We start from the raw sequence: 6,096 nt of genomic DNA, 5'->3' as shown, positions 1-6,096 counted from the left end.
CTGCTGAATCAGTTGAGTCCTTCTTGTTCCCACAGCTTATGGCCAAAGAAATAATGATATGTAATGCCAAATCTAATGGAGGATAAAATACAGATGCAAGGGGGGAAATGGCGGAAAGGGGTAAGTTCTTCCCAGCTTTGTCGATTGGATTTGTGTCCACAACGTGATTCCTGGCAGTTAGCCACTTGGTGCGAACAATGCGAGCAGACTTAGGGAGATTCGATTTTATTTTCTTCCTTCCTTCCTTCCTTCCTTCCTTCCTTCCTTCCTTCCTTCCTTCCTTCCTTCCTTCCTTTTTTCCCCTTCATTTCCTTTTTTTCCGAGTGGGTGTATGGAGAGAATCACACATCTCTAGGAGAGCATATGCCGTTCTCTTTGGGCTGTGAATGTAAATGGCCTTCCAATCCCTTATTAAGGAATGAGCAAGAGTGGAGGCTAGACTGGCTGTAAGCTCCCCTAGGACACCAAATCCTGTTTAGATGAGACTGTATTGCCATTCACCCGAGCAGCAGTATGAACATACGAGAGAAATTATTATCTCCTGCTACAGAGATTCCCCAGAGCTGCCCTATGTATTTTTCATTTCAGCCCTGAATTTTTGGTTATTCTTTGAATTTCAAGGACCATGACCAGTTCTTTTCAATCACTTTTCTTTTGTTCTTTTGTTAGACATGAGTAGTTTTATTGTGTACAACCAATAATCCCTATCTAACACACCTAGGTATCACATTTTTTGCTTTTATTCTTGTTTCTTCAATTCTGTGGTCTATAGGGCCATGATTTACACATACATAGCCACTATTATAGGCTGAATTGTATCCTCTCAAATTCATATGGTGAAGTCCTAACCCCCAGAACCTCAGTATATGACTGTATTTGGAGACAGGATCTTTATTGAGGTAATTACAGTAAAATGAGTTTGCTCGGGTGAGGCCCTAATCCAATAGGACTGGTGCGTTTATAAGGAGATGAGGTTACAACTCAGAAATGCACAGAGGGAAGACGATATGACGACCCAGCAGAAAGATGACATCCACTTAGCTCAGATATAGGCCACAAGAGAAAGCAACTCGACATCTTCATTTCAGAATTGTAGTCTCCTCGTCCATGAGGAAGTAGATTTCGGTTGCATAAACCATTTAGTTGGTGGTATGTTGTTATGGCCTCCCTAGAACTGTCTTTATCTGGAAAACAGAGCGGATGATGTTTCGATGTTTTATTTTGAAGCTGCATCCCAGAGCAGAGAAGGTGAGGGAAAGGAGGATGAGGACATTGCACGATGATGTGTTAATGAACTGACTTCTGTTGCTAATAAATCGTGAGGCTGTGCAGATAACATCTTGCATCTTGTTGGAGGTAATAAGAGAGCTTTAAACAGGTGTCCTCGCTCAGCCTGGTGGGTAGTCTACAGCCGGGCAGAATAGAGAAGCCAAGGGAAGATTGCACTGTAGGGAAGACATGAAGAGGAATTTATCTGTGGCGTTTGTGTCTGTCTTCTGTCTTACATTGTTGAACACGGACCCCATGGTATAGAATTCACTTTATCATCTAGCCACGAAGAGGCAAACTCGGGGAGATATCTGCTTGGTTCCACTCTCACATAGGATTCTTCAAATGTTGTTATGACTGAAGTAGAAGAAGAAGGTGATGATCCAAGAGTCCACCAAGGTCACACGAACCTGGAGACACACACAAGATCTGAAGGTAAATAGCAGAACTCAGAGTTTTGAACATCACTCATCTTTTAGTAGTGAATATGTTTAATTAATGGAGTAGGCAGTATAGTTTCTACAAACCATTTTTAAACTAAAAACTTAGAAACCAACTTTGTAAGCCTGGCTCTAGAAATGCTGCTCATCCTTTCTGACCACATTCTGTTGTCCAGAAACTCAGCATACGTCACACGGCTCCACCTAATTGGAGGAATTGTGTTGTGACGTTGGGCCTGGATGGAAAAGCCAACAGAGTTTGGAGGACACATCGCTATCCTTCAGCAACGGCAGTGTCACTTGGTTATTCTCTGTGCTGTTCTGTACGTAACACAAATTGTAGAACAAAGATGTTGTTGTCTGGAAGTACAATGGCATCCCTTGGTAATAATATTCTTTCATATTTATAGAACTCTGTCCAGTTTATGCTGTCCTCTATAGAAGAGCGTTAATGCCATTTGAGAGGGTTTAGAGAAGATTACTAAAGAAGATTAAAGGGATAAATTACATGAAGATAATCAAAGGAACTGGGTTGATTAGCCCAAGATTTAAAAAATGACAAAAGGAGAGATTTTCAGCTCATGATAACGTGGGCAACAAAATTTAACGTTTTCTTTTCCGAATCCAGTGAAAATGGCCAATGTACGAGTAATCTATTTCTGGAAAGTGGAGCCTGGTTCATCTCACATAGAAAAAGCAGGATAAGGACGAGTGAAATTTCCATCCAACTGCAGTTCTTTGGGAAGGAAAGCTTTACCCTACTGCCTACTGCAAAAGATGTTGGTTGCAATCCAGTTGTGTCTGAGAGTACACAACACAGGTGACGAAAAATGCCCGTCTGATGCATTTTGTGATGGAAGCAAAGGAATAGACTCTGCAGAGCATGATTTTTCCTCTAAGGTACATGCCTAGCATATTATAGTAAGAGTCTGGTAACGTTTTTTAAGATGGGGCATTGCCACTCTGGCTCCTTGGAAAGGTGTGGTGTCAGTTACATAGGATGCTCCCCATTCCCTCCAACTACCAAAAGGAACACCAACAAAATCCTTATTCATCAGAGAGGCTACCTCAGTCTATAGCAATCCCTCCTTGCTCTGCAGGGGACATGCCTTTGGCCATAGAGAAAAATGAAGTTGTAGAAAACCTGACTTCTATTTCCCCCCTTTATATGAAAACCGAACTCCTTAACCTGGTTGGCAAATAACGTGTGCCATTGTGTGTCAACAACCCAAATAGAAAAAAGGATAAAACATAACGTGCCTTCCATAGTGGTACAGAAACATAATAGGGATTGTGCAGACATTTTAATATCCACAAGAAATATTCTCAAGGGCACTGTCATTAGGATTTGAGAGATTATGAAACAAGAGCCATCAAGGGAAGACTGCAACCATAGATCAAGAATATGAGAGATTAAGTGGAAATAGTGTCTGCATATTTAAAGTTACAATTAGAACAGGGAAGCATATGTTGGATGTGTAAAAAGGTGAATTATATGGTGAAATCTAGAAATTAACGTATAATTCCGATTTTCAAAAAATAAAGAGGTGTGTTTGGTGAGAGGAAGATGTGTTATAGACAGCATCCAGGAACTGAACATCACAGGAAAAATATAAAGATGTAGTAAGGAATAATAGAAGCAAAGGTTACTGAGTAGGAGACCTTCAGTTTTTAGAGTTAGTTGGGCAAAATGAAAGATACTAGTGTATCCCAGTGATTTTCATTTTTAATATGTGCATTAGCGAACAGGATCCTATAATATAAGCTTTTTGGCAGGGTAAAAATATCAATAGAAGATGGTGCAGAGGAAGAAACTAATCAGACTCCTTTTGACAGTAAATCCAGAACACAATATAGCAATAGATAGGATTGTGAGAATAAATGGATATGACATTAGATTTCAATACTCATTTTAAGATACTCATTTAGAAGGGTAATAAAAACATGTTCTTAAAGTTTAACAGTCACATTTTTTGTTGTGAATGCTACTTCAGGAAATTTTATAACTTCTATATATTCATGAGAAATCAAACCATTCATTTATCAAGGCACTTTCTTGACTCCAGTATTAAGATTATGGAGATAAATCACATATAGATCCATAGGAACCAAATGCCGAAAATAATGAGAAACCAACAAGGGCTTAATATTTTGGGAAGCTAAAAGGGCATAAATCATGATTGGTTGGCTTATTCGATTGAGCAACCAACTCTTGATTTCCTCTGGGGTCATGATCATGGTGTCATGGTTTTGAACTGCATGGGCCTGCCCACCCAGGGGGGAGTCTCCTGGAGATTCTGTCCCTCTCTCTCCCTCTGCTCTTTCCCTGTTCATGCACCCTCTCTCTCTCTAATAAATAAATCTTAAAAAAAGAAGAAAATACAGATCTTTATTAACTTATGATGGGTCTGTGTCCTGATACAACTCATCGTAAGCTGAAAATGTAAGTCGAAAATGCATTTAATACGCCTAACCTCCTGAGCACCATAGCTTAGCCCAGCGTACCTTCCATGTGCTCTGAACACTTACATCAGCCTACAGTTGGGCAGAATCATCTCACACAAAGCCTATTTTGTAATGAAATGTTGACTATCTCATGCAATTTATTGAATACTGTACTGATTGTGACAAACAGAATGACTATCTGGAGACAGCATGCTTGTCAGTGTATCCGTTGTTGACTCTCATGATCATGTGGCTCCTGGCAGGTGCAGCCACTTCCCAGGATCACAAGACAGGATTGTACCACATGCCGTCAGCCTGGGGAAAGATCTAAATTCAAATTCACTAATCTTTTCTTCTGCAGTGTCTAATCTGTTATTAACCTGCAGTGGAGTATTATCTCAGACATTGTAGTTTTCATCTCTTTGAATTCAACTTTTTGCACTTGGGGTCATTTTTATTTTTTTTAGTTTATTTTTTATTTTTTATTTCTTTTAAAGATTTTATTTATTTATTTGACAGAGACAGCCAGCGCGAGAGGGAACACAAGCCAGGGGGAGTGGGAGAGGAGGAAGCAGGCTCCTAGTGGAGGAGCCTGATGTGGGGCTCGATCCCACAATGCTGGGATCACGCCCTGAGCCGAAGGCAGATGCTTAACAACTGTGCCACCCAGGCGCCCCAACTTTGGGTCATTTTAATTGTCAATGTAATGAACTTATGCTTTGAACATTTGGACTGCAGCTATAATCACTGCTTTAATGTCTTTTTATCTTATTTGTTATGGGTTCTCTTCTATTGATTGATTTTTTTCATCATTTTCCTCCTCTACTCTCGGGTAATTTTCTACCTTATGCATAAATATGAACAAGAGATAAAACTGATTTGAAAGCTATGTTCTTCATTATCCATGGGATTTTGTCTTATTTTTCAATATTTAAATAATTATGCCCATAACGTATGTAATTGCTACAAAATGTGTAATGCTGAAACATCCATTTGACATTTGAGGAAATACCTATCCCTATTGCCGCTACCCATATAGCACCCCACAAAGAAAGTAGAATTTAGTTCTGTGCACGATCATTTCATTGAGGAGGAACTATTTACTTAGATATGAAATACCGGCCCCTTCCATTCATTCATAACACCCCTTTGGATATAAGTCAGTATCTTTTTCATTTGACATCTTCAGAGCTTTATTTTGTTCACAAAGCATCACGAAAGTCAAGAGCCATGCTTGAAACTGATACAATTTCAACTCATGATAATAAACTCTAAAGGCAAATTTATTTTGCTCTTATAACACAAAACATATACATTGTAATCATGGATTATTAGAATGTATAAGACTGGATGGTGTGTTTTTAACTTATGAAACAAGTTTTATTTTAATACTCTTTATATTACTTTATATTCTATAATTGGAAAAGTGCATTTAGGAACTGTCTTTTCAGTTTAGCCATGATCAGTTCACTTTATTTTGGTAAACTCAATGAAGGTATTCTTTTTTTTTTTTTTTTTTTTCACTGAAAATACCATACTTATGTTAAAGATTATACATTTGAAAGGAAGTTGTTCTACTGGGGTTTTATCCATTCTCTTCTCTCATCTGACATTTTACGGTGTTTCCTTATTCTGGGATCCTTCAGAAATTGCGAGGGCTGTTTTATGGGCGAGAGTATGAGGCCCTGGCTTTCCTTGTCCCGGAAATTAAGTACCCATTCTTTTCTTTGTAGCCCTGGGAGAGCCCCCATGTTCTGCTGACCTCTTGTGACTTACTTCTTCTTGAAGTTGCTTATTATGCTTTAAGATTACCAGCTGTCTTTCCTTGTCAATCTCTAATTCTGTAATCATTTTCTCCAAGCCCCTCCTCTTGTGGACTGACAATTTAGATTCATAAAGTATCTTGCATGCATTTCACCTTGCTTTGAACTTGCAATACATT

Source organism: Ursus maritimus, assembly GCF_017311325.1.
Source record: "Ursus maritimus isolate PB19 chromosome X unlocalized genomic scaffold, ASM1731132v1 scaffold_X1, whole genome shotgun sequence".
Taxonomy (NCBI): Eukaryota; Metazoa; Chordata; class Mammalia; order Carnivora; family Ursidae; genus Ursus; species Ursus maritimus.
This window is presented reverse-complemented; position numbering follows the sequence as displayed.